Here is a 12500-nt window from a genome sequence, read left to right on the forward strand (position 1 = left end):
GTGTTGGAGTTTCTGTGGCTTTCTGCAGCCTGGGGTTTGCTCATTGTCCAAACAGCTATGGAGTCAAGTGGGGGCAATAAGGCCCTCCTCAGCTTGTCTCCATTCTGATACCCTGTGTGTGAGCTCAGAGAGGCACAGCTGCCCTGATAGGCCCAGACAGGTGGCCCTTGATTTTCTTTTGCTTTGCAAGAATGATCACTTGCAGGGGAGGATGAGAATTCTGGTAAGGAACTCATCTAGATTTTGGACAAGTCCACGAGAAAATAAGCCAGTGCTCTGTGCAGAGGAAATCACAGCACCTGCAAGACAACTGGCTGCCCCACTCATGCTCCCACCAGGGAGGTGTGGGAAGCCCCATCCCTGGAACCATTCCAGGGCAGGCTGTTTGGGGCTCTGAGCAACCTGCTCTAGTTGCAGATGTCCCTGCTGGCTGCAGGGGGGTTGGTCTGCATGACTTTTCCAGGTTCCAACCCAAACTATGGAGTGGCATAACACACCTTGAGTCCTGTGTCCAGTTCTGAGCCACTCAGGTTAGGAAAGATTTTGAGATGCTGGAAGGTGTCCAGAGAAGGGCAACAAAGCTGGGGAGGGGTCTGGAGCACAGCCCTGTGAGGAGAGGCTGAGGGAGCTGGGGTTGCTTAGCCTGGAGAAGAGGAGGCTCAGGGGAGACCTTCTTGCTCTCTACAACTCCCTGAAGGGAGGTTGTAGCCAGGAGGGGGTTGGTCTCTTCTCCCAGGCAACCAGCACCAGAACAAGAGGACACAGTCTCAAGCTGTGCCAGGGGAGGTTCAGGCTGGATGTTAGGAAGAAATTCTTCATAGAAAGAGAGATTGGCCATTGGAATGTGCTGCCCAGGGAGGTGGTGGAGTCACCATCCCTGGAGGTGTTTAGGAAGAGACTGGATGAGGCACTTGGTGCCATGGTTTAGTTGATTAGATGGTGTTGGGTGATAGGTTGGGCTTGATGGTCCCAAAGGTCTCTTCCAACCTGGTCTATTCTATTCTATTCTATTCTATTCTATTCTATTCTATTCTATTCTATTCTATTCTATTCTATTCTATTCTATTCTATTCTATTCTATTCACCATTCTATAATTCACGGCTTGGGGACAAAGAGGAGAAGCACAGCAGGTCTCCAATTCCAGTGAGACTTCTTCATTGAGAAGCAATTTCTTGGAGGAATTTCTGTCTGAAGCTTGGGGACAGCAGAGCTGTGCCCAGCACTTGCAGTGCTGGAGAGGATTTACAGGTGCTGGTGCAAGAGCAAAGCAATCTCCTGGTTCAGCTTCTCGTGCCCAACATCTGGAGATCTTCTGAGTGCTGATCAATATCTAAAGGGAGAGGATCAGAAGATGAGGCCAGACTCTTTTCAGTGATGTCCAGTGACAGGACAAGGGGCAGGGGGCACAAATTGGAACCCAGGAGGTTCCATCTGAACAGGAGGAGAAACTTCTTCGCTATGAGGGTGCCAGAGCCCTGGAGCAGGCTGCTCAGAGAGGTTGTGGAGTCTCCTTCTCTGCAGAGCTTCCAAGCCCCCAGCACTCTGTGATCCTGGGCAAGCTGCTGTGGGTGCCCTGCTTTAGCAGGGGGTTGTACTGGATGAATTCCAGAGGTCCCTTCCACCCTCAGCACACTGTGACCCTGGGCAAGCTGCTGTGGGTGCCCTGCTTTAGCAGGGGGTTGGACTGGATGAATTCCAGAGGTCCCTTCCACCCTCAGCACTCTGTGATCCTGGGCAAGCTGCTGTGGGTGCCCTATTTTAGCAGAGGGTTGGACTGGGTAAATTCCAGAGGTCCCTTACACCCCCAGTGCACTCTGTGATCCTGGGCAAGCTGCTGTGGGTGCCCTGCTTTAGCAGGGGGTTGGACTGGGTAAATTCCAGAGGTCCCTTCCACCCTCAGCACACTGTGACCCTGGGCAAGCTGCTCTGGGTGCCCTGCTTTAGCAGAGGGTTGGACTGGATGAATTCCAGAGGTCCCTTCCACCCCCAGTGCACTCTGTGATCCTGGGAGAGCTGCTGGGGGTGCCCTGCTTTAGCAGGGGGTTGGACTGGATGAATTCCAGAGGTCCCTTCCACCCCCCTGCACACTGTGATCCTGGGAGAGCTGCTGGGGGTGCCCTGCTTTAGCAGGGGGTTGGACTGGATGAATTCCAGAGGTCCCTTCCACCCCCCCAGCATGCCAGGATTCTGTGATTCCGTTCACAGTGATGAATTCCACCAGGACCCTCAGAAACGTTGCCAGGCAGGAAGCTGGGTCAGGTCAGCTGAGCCTCAGAGCAGCAGGAGGAAGGGGCAGTGAAGTGAGTGATGCTTTTTGGACAAGTGGGCACTTGGAAAAGAAGCATCCTGTTGTGTTCCCTCGGAAGAGAGGTAACTCCACGTTCCTCCAGGAGACACAAGGCCACAGGAAGTTCAGCATCCTGCAGCATTTACATGTTCACATCCTTGGGTGAAAGTTGACACAGGGCTGCCAAGTGATGTGGTAAAGGGGGAGGGCCCCTGGCTGCAGGAAGGACATTGGGGTGCTGGGGCAGGTCCAAAGAAGGGCACCAAAGCTGGGGAAGGGTCTGGAGAACAGGGCTGGGGAGGAGCAGCTGAGGGAGCTGGGGGTGTTTAGCCTGGAGAAGAGGAGGCTGAGAGGAGACCTCATAGCTCTCAATGACTCCCTGAAAGGAGGTTGGAGCCAAGTGGGAGCTGGCTGTTCTCTGTAGCATCAGGTGATAGGACAAGAGGAAATGGCCTGGAATTGTGCCAGGGGAGGTTTAGGTTGGAGATCAGGAAAAATGTCTTTGCTGCAAGAGCGATCAGGGACTGGCACAGGCTGCCCAGGGAGGTGGTGGAGTCCCCATCCCTGGAGGTGTTCAAGAACCCTGTGGCACTTTGGGACATGGCTTAATGGCCATGGTGGTGCTGGGCTGATGGTTGGACTGGGTGATCTTAGAGGTTCTTTCCAACCAAAACAATTCTGTGATTTTTCTTCTCCTGCCTTTACAAAGTCTTCCTCTCACCTGACCTGGTGACACAAGATCTTAAATGCAGCCCTGAGTTCAGAACTGCATTAGTCTCCCCCCTGCCCAACTGGGAGGGACCTTGGAGGATCTTTTCCTGCCAGCAGAACAAACCAGTGAGGAGAAAAATTGCTATTCTTGTCTTTGGCAGGTGTTGCTCCATTTTCAAACAATGGAGGCCTTGTCTTAGCTGCAGGCTCAAGTGATGAACTCATTGGCAATGATCTAGGACTCATGGTATTGCCAGGCTTATTGGTCTGACATCATCAAATTGCTCCACCTCAGGGCAAGCAGAGCCAGCAGAGCACTCCTGACTAGCTACTGCTCTTCCTGGCAGGGTTTGCTGCAATGCCCATGGGGTGAAGTGTTGGTGGAACATTCTCACCCATGCCAGCTTCATCCTGCAGCAATGGTTCCAGATGAGGCTGGAGGGTGAACTTGTGCTTCACCATCCTGAAGCTCCAGCAGTGGTATGCAGTGCAAGTGAAGGTAAAGATAAGAAGCCAGTAGCTCCAGGCTGCTAAGAAGATTGGATCCATCCAGCAGCTGAGAGCCCTCAGGCTATGAATGCAAAGTGGAGCATCCTAAATCTGGCTCTTCCTTGCACCCTGATAAGAGGCCTCTGTGGTTGCTGTGCAGTGCAGATCTTCCTTTTCTTTCACCCTCCTGAATTTCTCTGCTCCTCTGGGTCTTCTGCCTCATCCAGGACCATGAAGCTATCTTGTAGGCAGGTCTTTGGTGGTTTTGCCTTTGCTTCAAGCAGTCTTCCTTTCCCAGTTGGTGTCCTCTGCAAAACTGCTTCCTTCTGGAGCTTGAATACCCTTTGAAGTCTTTGTGCCACTGTCACTGATCATCTCCAGCCAGAGGCAGCAGGAAAGAGATGGAGGCTGCAGGAGGTCTGTCATGGGATCAGGGCTGGACAAACTCTTGGAAATATCCATCCAGTCACTGCATCTCCATCCCCACTCTCTGCCTCTCCTCCTCTCCTTTCTGCAGATTCCCTGCCCTCTGGTGTCCTTGTGGCAGCAGGGAATGCTGGAGCTGGCAGCTCATCCGTGCAAGCCCAAATGTCTGCAGTGACTTCAGCACGGGGTTACCTACATTGCCCATCTGAATCCTCCTGATCCTTCAGTGGGTGAGGGCCAGGCCTGGCAGACCTGGGCAGGCAAGAGCTGAGGCTCTTTTTGCTCTGTGAGCTGCACAGCAAATGTTCATCCATCTGGGGCTCCAGCAGAGGAATATGGTCCCCTGTCATCCCAGCCTGTGTGCTGGGCTTGCCAAGAAGAAGAGCAAGGAGGAGGACACTGCTCTGCAAAGAGTGCATCCTTCTTCCCACCCTGAGCTGCTTGCTCAGAGATAGCTGTGGGTGGTGCCACCTCAGGAGGTGCTCCATTGGAGTCCTGTGCTGACAGGACACTTCATGGAGCAAGGGCAACAATGCAGCCATGAGCACACATCCCTCTCCCACCAAAATGTAAGGAAGGTTTATGCTCCTTCACCACTGCACCTTCCTCTCCACAGCCCAGCCTCTTAACTTCCTCCTGCTCCCTCTGAATACATCCTGACCTAGGGTTTGTGCATATCCTGATCATCCTGATCATGCAGGGATCAGTGCTGCGCCCCACCCTGTCCAATATCTTTATTGATGATCTTAATGAGGGCATTGAATCCATCCTCAGTAAATTTGCAGATGACACCAAGCTGGGGGCAGGAGTTCTTCCCTCTCTACTCAGCACTGGTGGGGCCACACCTCAAAGCCTGGGTTCTACCCTCTGGATGAGGGGATTGAGTCCAAAATCAGTAAATTTGCAGATGGCACCAAGCTGGGGGCAGGACTTGATCTGTTAGAGGGTAGGAGAGCTCTGCAGAGGGACCTCGGCAGGCTGGACAGAGGGGCAGAGTCCAAGGGCAGGAGATTGAACACATCCAAGTGCCAGGTTCTGCACATTGGCCACAGCAACCCCATGCAGTGCTACAGGCTGGGGTCAGAGCGACTGAGAGCAGCCAGGCAGAGAGGGACCTGGGGGTGCTGGTTGACAGCAGCTGAACAGGAGCCTGCAGTGTGCCCAGGTGGCCAAGAGGGCCAATGGCATCCTGGCCTGCATCAGGAACAGTGTGGACAGCAGGAGCAGGGAAGTCATTCTGTCCCTGTACACTGCACTGGTTAGGCCACACCTTGAGTCCTGTGTCCAGTTCTGGGCCCCTCAGTTTAGGAAAGATGTTGAGTTGCTGGAAGGTGTCCAGAGAAGGGCAACAAAGCTGGGGAGGGTTTTGGAACACAGCCCTGTGAGGAGAGGCTGAGGGAGCTGGGGTTGCTTAGCCTGGAGAAGAGGAGGCTCTGGGGAGACCTTCTTGCTGTCTACAACTCCCTGAAGGGAGGTTGTAGCCAGGTGGGAGTTGGTCTCTTCTCCCAGGCAACCAGCACCAGAACAAGAGGACACAGTCTCAAGCTGTGCCAGGGGAGGTTCAGACTGGAGGTGAGGAGAAAGTTCTTCCCAGAGAGAGTTGTTAGCCATTGGGATGTGCTGCCCAGAGAGGTGGTGGAGTCACCATCCCTGGAGGTGTTCAAGAGGGGATTGGATGTGGCACTTGGTGCCATGGTTTAGTTGATTAGATGGTGTTGGGTGACAGGTTGGACTGGATGATCTCGAAGGTCTTTTCCAACTTGGTTAATTCTATTCTATTCTATTCTATTCTATTCTATTCTATTCTATTCTATTCTATTCTATTCTATTCTATTCTATTCTATTCTATTCTACTCTACTCTACTCTACTCTACTCTACTCTACTCTACTCTACTCTATTGTATCCTGCATCAATGGAGCTGGGGCCTTGCTTTGAGCTGGCATCCTTGACCAGAGCAGCTCCTGTGCTTCCAGCTCTACCTTTCCTGTTTTTCTATGGGGTGAGTCCTGCCTGCTCTCTGTTCCTCATTCCAGGAGAATCCTGGAATCATTTATGTTGGAAAAGACCTTTAAGATCTTCAAGTCCAACCCTTAGCCCAGCACTGCCAGGTCACCATGTCCCTCAGCACCACACTACACAGCTTTTCAGTCTCTCCAGGGATGGGGACTCCACCCCCCACCTAGGCAGCCAGGTCCAGAGCTTGACAACCCTGTCAGAGAAGATGCTGCAAGAAGACATTGTGGCCCATGTAGAGGCTTGTGATGATGAATTCAAGGTCATGTTGAGTCCAGCTCTTCTCTGCTGCCCATTAGCAAGGGCTCTGCTGTCCCACTCCTGCCAGGAGCTGCTCAGCCGTGGTGGCACAGTGCAGCTCTAGAAGAGGATGTCAGCTGTTTTCTTTTCAGGGTGGAAACCCTTGTCAAAATAAACCTTCCAGGATATAAACCTTGGTGTGATTCATCCAGGGATCACCACTTCAAACAGCCTGAGGTTATCAGGTCCAGCCTGGCCGTGGGAGGGAGATGTCCTGAACACAGTCATGTCTGGCACCTGTTGGGTGGGCAGGGGAGAAGTGAGTTGGTGGCTCCTCCATGTGCCTGGTGGAAGGACACTTCCCTTGCATCTCTGTCCTGTTAGAATAGAATAGAATAGAATAGAATAGAATAGAATAGAATAGAATAGAATAGAATAGAATAGAATAGAATAGAATAGAATTAACCAGGTTGGAAGAGACCTTTGAGATCATCAAGTCCAACCTATCACCCAACACCATCTAATCAACTAACCCATGGCACCAAGCACTCCATCCAGTGTCCTTAAACACCTCCAGGGATGGTGACTCCACTACCTCCCTGGGCAGCACATTCCAGTGGCCAATCTCTCTTTCTGGGAAGAATTTCTTCCTAACATCCAGCCTAAACCTGGTGCAGCTTGAGACTGTGTCCTCTTGTTCTGGTACTGGTCTCCCCTGAGCCTCCTCTTCTTCAGGCTAAGCAACCCCAGCTCCCTCAGCCTCTCCTCACAGGGCTGTGCTCCAGACCCCTCCCCAGACTCTTTGCCCTTCTCTGGACACATTCAGGTATCTCAATGTCCTTCTTAGATGTCACCAAGTGTCTTGCAGGGAGTCCCAAACACTATGCTGTGCCAGCCAGCTGCTGTGCAGTGAGGTTTAGGTTGGATACCAGAAGAAATTCCTTGACTAAAGGGGTTCTCTAAGACTGGAACAGGCTCCCCAGGGATGTGGTTGAATCCCCATCCCTGGAGGGGTTTCAAAGATGAGCATGCTGCTGAGGTCCATGGTGTAGCACCAGGCTTGGGAGAGTCAGAGAAGGGTTGGACTCTATGATCTTAAAGATCTTTTCCAAGCAAAATGCTTTTGCTCTCCTGTGATTCCATCAGCTGCTTCGAGTGGCTTTTCATTCATCTCCGCAGACACGGTTTGGGCCGAGTTGGAAGAAGGAAGCAGCAGAGGGAGCTGGTTGTCCGGCGGATGGTTGAACATCGCTGCTCGCAAGGTGGTTTTGTTTCGCCAGGCAACAGCCCTTCGGGGGCTGAGCAGCAGCACTTCGGGGTCTGAGCAGCAGCCCTTCGGGGGCTGGGCAGCAGCACTTCGGGGGCTGGGCAGCAGCACTTCGGGGGCTGAGCAGCAACACTTCGGGCGCTGAGCAGCAGCCCTTCGGGGGCTGAACAGCAGCACTTCGGGGGCTGAGCAGCAGCACTTCGGGGGCTGAGCAGCAGCCCTTTAGGGGCTGAGCAGCAGCCCTTCGGGGGCTGAGCAGCAGCACTTCGGGGGCTGAGCAGCAGCTCTTCGGGGGCTGAGCAGCAGCACTTCGGGGGCTGAGCAGCAGCACTTCGGGCGCTGAGCAGCAGCCGGTCTGCGGATCTTGCCCCCTGCCGCTGTTTCTGCGCTGGCTCCTGCGTGGTGACCGGGAGGATGACCTCCTGTCCTTGCAAAATAACAATGCAGGAGGCAGCAGCAGGGTTGCAGAGCCCGACTCAGGAGCTACTTGAAGGCGGCAAGGGCCGGGCTGCGCTCCACGAGTACAAGAAGTGCGTCAGCACAGCCTGTGCCGGGTAAATAAACCCCATCCCGCCCGGCGCCTGCTGAAGGACACCCTTGGAGCTCGGCTGACAGCCTTAGGGCTTAAGCTCCCCGGGGCCCGCCCGAGAGAAGGGAACGCTGGACGTGGGAGGTGATTTTGTTTCCGCCTGCTTGAGCTTCAGAGCTGGGGGTGAGGGAGCGCTTCGGATCTCAGCGGCAGAGGTGGGATGCTGCAGGCAGGGCATCCTCCAGCAGCACCCATCCACATCTGCTGGCTGCCCCAGGACGTGGCATCTAGCCACCACTAGACACCTCTGGTGACTTCATATGGATTTCACCTCTGAAACGATGTAATTCACTATTTTTCTGGGATTCTGTGAAGGTCTGGACAGACTGGAGAGCTGAGTAAAGGGGAACCTAATGAAGTTCAACATGGATAAGTGTAGCATCCTGCACCCTGAGGAGGAACAAGGTCATGCACCAGTGCAGGTTAGGGGCTGACCTGATGGAAAGCAGCGCTGTGGAGAAGGACCTTGGAGTCCTGGCAGGAAATAACTTATCCATGGGACAGCAATGTGCCCTTGTGACCAACAAGACCAATGGTATTGTGGAGTGCACTAAGAAGAGTGTGGCCAGCAGGTCAAGGGAGCTTCTCCTCCCCCTCTCTCTGCCTTGGTGAGGTCACATCTGGAGAACTGTGCCCAGTTCTGGCCTCCCCAGCAGGTCAAGGGAGGTTGTCCTCCCCCTCTCTCTGCCTTGGTGAGGTCACATCTGGAGTACTGTGCCCAGTTCTGGCCTCCCCAGCAGGTCAAGGGAGGTTCTCCTCCCCCTGTGCTCTGCCTTGGTGCCTGGAGTACTGTGCCCAGTTCTGGCCTCCCCAGTTCAAGAGCGCCAGGTGTATCCTAGAGAGCATCCAGCAGAGGGCTATGAGCATCCCTGGATGCATTACTGGGTGACCTGCTCTAGGTGATCCTGCTCTGGCAGGGGGTTGGATTCAACGATCTTTGGAGGTCCCTTCCAGCCCTCCACACTCTGTGCCTCTGTGTGTGTGAAATTTGACATCTGGTCTGCGTGGAAGGAGAGGGTTGCCCCAGCTCCTCTGGACTGGGCTTTCAGCTTCATTTGAGAAAGTATTGGAGCTGAAGATGCCTCTCTCCTTCTCAAGCCAAACCTCTTCAAGATTATCTCTCCCCTTTACCAAAAGCAGATGTTGGCAGGAGTCTTGATTTCGTGTCCCTGAAATCTGCTTTGGTTTTATTTCTGCCCTGTTTTTACTTTAAATCAGGGAGAGGAAGGATTGCTCCACAGTGTAGGAAGAGGTTTGTGGCTCAGGAGAAACAAAAACCATTTCAGCTGTAAATCTTGAGTGCTCTTGGTTAAACAAATTGTTACATCAACCACTGGCAGTGGCTGAAGGTTTCTGTCCGAGGAATGAAAAGCCATTCAGCTAGGAGACTTTAGGTGCTTTAGGATTTGGGTCTAAAGCTTTCCTCACCTAGGCAAGGTCTGCAGAGGGACCTGGCCAGGCTGGATCAGTGGGCTGAGGCCAGTGGGGTGAGATTCAGCAGGGCCAAGTGCCAGGTCCTGCACTCAGGTCACATCAATCCTATGAATGCTCCAGGCTTGGGAACCTACCTGCTAGAGAAGGTCCTGGGGGTGTTGATTGACAGTGGCTGAAGATGAGCCAGCAGTGTGCCCAGGTGGCCAACAAGGCCTGGGCATCCTGGCCTGAATCAGCAATAGTGTGGCCAGCAGGAGCAGGGCAAGGAAGTCCCCCTGTATTCAGCACTGCAGAGGCCACCTCAAATCCCAGGTTGAGCTTTGGTTCCCTCACTCCAAGAAGGACATTGAGGTGCTGGAGCAGGTCCAGAGAAGGGCAGCCAAGCTGGGGCAGGGTCTGGAGAACAGGGCTGGTGAGGAGCAGCTGAGGGAGCTTGGGGTTGTTTAGTCTGGAGAAGAGGAGGCTGAGAGGAGAACTTCTGCATCTCTACAACTCCCTGACAGGAGGTTGGAGCCAGGTGGGAGCTGGTCTCTTCCCTTGAGGAACAATTGATAGATGCTTTACAGAACAAGAGGAAATGGCCTCAGGTTGCACCAGGAGAGGTTTATGTTGGACTTGAGGAACAATTTCTTCCCCAGAAGAGTTGTTAAGTCCTGGACCAGGCTTCCCAGGGTAGTGCTGGAGTCCCTGTGCCTGGAGGGGTTTAAAATCCATGCAGATATGGTGCCAAGTGACATGGTTGCATGGCAGACTTGGCATTGCTGGGTTAATAGTTGGACTCAGTGATCCTCAAGGTCTCTTCCAATGTAGGAGATTCTACGATTCCCTCTTGCTGTGAAATGAGGATAACCACTCCATCTCCCAGTGGGCTCCTGGCAGGATTTGTCCATGTCTGCTGGAGATGCTCAGGGGTTTCTGGAGCTCCCAGCAAGGCTTTGTGTGAAAGACATTCTCTTGGTCACATCCCCTAATGTGGCTGCTAGCCCTTGTCCCATGATGTACCCCAGTGCCCCATCCCCCAGGAGAGGAGAGGAGTTTGGCAAACAGGCTCCCAGGGTGGATTTTGCTTTGTTTTGAAGGCTTGTGGAAACCTCTGGCCAGATGCTGCCTCTGCTGTTTCTTCCAGGTCTTCCACCACAATTTCTGGGCTTTCAGAAAGGGGTTTTTCTTAAACTCGAGTCCCTTTGAGCCTTTAAAGAGTGAAAGCAGATCAATATCTGGTGGACCTCCTCCATCAGGATGGGTGTGATCTGCTGCTGTACTGCAGCTTTCTGTGCTGGGAGACTCATCACCTGCTTCCCCTTCTCCTCTCCTTCCCGCTATGAGCACATTAAGTCCTGTCACAGGCAGGGATCCATCAAAGCTTATAACTGCTGTGGATGCTTCCTTAAGTGTCCTTATTCAGAAGATGATGAGGCTTGAGTGCTTCTCCTAATGCAGTCACAATTCAAAGTTACTGCTGTGCTCTCAGCTAATAACCTTGCAGCTGCAGAGCAGAACACCCACAACGCCTTTCTGAGGGTGAAGGTGCATCAGACTGGCCTGGAGATTTGCTTCCCTGTCCCCTTCACTGTGCTCTTGAAGGCAGGGAGTAGAAGGCTCCTGGAAGCCAGAGCAAGGTCCAGCCGCTGGGTGGGGGCAATCCTCAGTAGCAGCACAGGCTGGGGGTGATGAGATTGAGAGCAGCCCTGCAGAGAAGGATTTGGGGGTGCTGGTGGAGGAGAAGCTGGACATGAGCCAGCAATGACCACCTGCAGCCCAGAAGGCCAGTGGTAGCCTGGGCTGCATCCAAAGCAGCATGGCCAGGTTGAGAGAGGTGATCCTGCCACTCTGCTCTGCTCTGGGGAGAGCTCACCTGGAGTACTGCGTCCAGCTCAACACAGGAAGGATGGAGAGGGTCTGAAGGACAGCTACAAAGATGATCAGAGGACTTCAGAACCTCTCCTGCTAACACAGGCTGGGAGAGTCGGGGCTGTTCATCCTGGGGAAGGCTCCAGGGAGACCTTAGAGCTGCATTTCACTATCTGAAGGGGACCTAGAGGAAGGCTGGGGAGGGACTGTTCAGAAGGGCCTGTGGTGACAGGACAAGGGGCAGTGGTGTGAAACTGGAGCAGGGCAGGTTGAGGTTGGACATTGTGAAAAAGTTCTTCAAAGGGAGGGTGGTGAAACACTGGAACAGGTTGCAGAGGGAGCTGGTGGAGGCCCCATCCCTGGAGACATTCAATGTCATGCTTGAAGGAGCTGTGAGCAACCTGCTCTGTTTGGCAATGTCCCTGCTCATGCAGAGGGGGTGGGCAACATGCCCTTCGAGGGTCCCTTCCAAGTGATGCATTCTGTGATTCTATGACTTTGCCTGATGGGAGCTGTGTGGAAGGCAGAGGGAGGCAGGAGCTTCCTCCCCTTGCCTTAGCCACAGCTTGTTCTGAAGCACTCAGAGACAAATGGCGTTTGGCTCTGGCTGTCATTGCAAACTGTGGCTATAAGGCATATGGGAAGGGCACTGTGCAATCTTCCCTGCTCTGGGTTTCACCCAGCAGGTCACTTAGTGGTGCCAAGTTCTCCTTTCCTTGGTTAGCAGGGTTCTCAACATCCCAAGGAGAGAGGATGTTGACTTCCCACACAGTGAGGATTCTGGTAAAGGCTGGGGGTTGCCCACAATGAGCCTGGTGCCCCCCATCCTTTCACACACATTAACCACCTGTGCTTCACCAGACAGCCTCATCCCCCTCAGAGACATCCCTTGGGGTGATGCCAGGGCTTGGCTTGAGAGCAGGCAAAGAGCTCTGCTGATGGGTGGGAAATCAGTGCCAGAAGGAGAGGACTCAGTCTCAACCTGCACCAGGGGAGGTTTAGGTTGGATGTTGGGAAGAAATTCTTCCCAGCAAGAGAGATTGGCATGGGAATGTGCTGCCCAGGGAGGAGCCACTGTCCCTGGAAGTGTTTAAAAAAAGCCTGGATGAGGCACTTGGAGCCATGGTTTAGTTGACTAGATGGTGCTGGGTGATAGGCTGGACTCGATGACCTCTGAGGTCTTTTCCAACC

The sequence above is a fragment of the Melanerpes formicivorus genome, unplaced genomic scaffold, assembly GCF_026170545.1.
Source record: "Melanerpes formicivorus ecotype bairdi unplaced genomic scaffold, bMelFor1.0.p_v2 SCAF_18, whole genome shotgun sequence".
Lineage (NCBI taxonomy): Eukaryota > Metazoa > Chordata > Aves > Piciformes > Picidae > Melanerpes > Melanerpes formicivorus.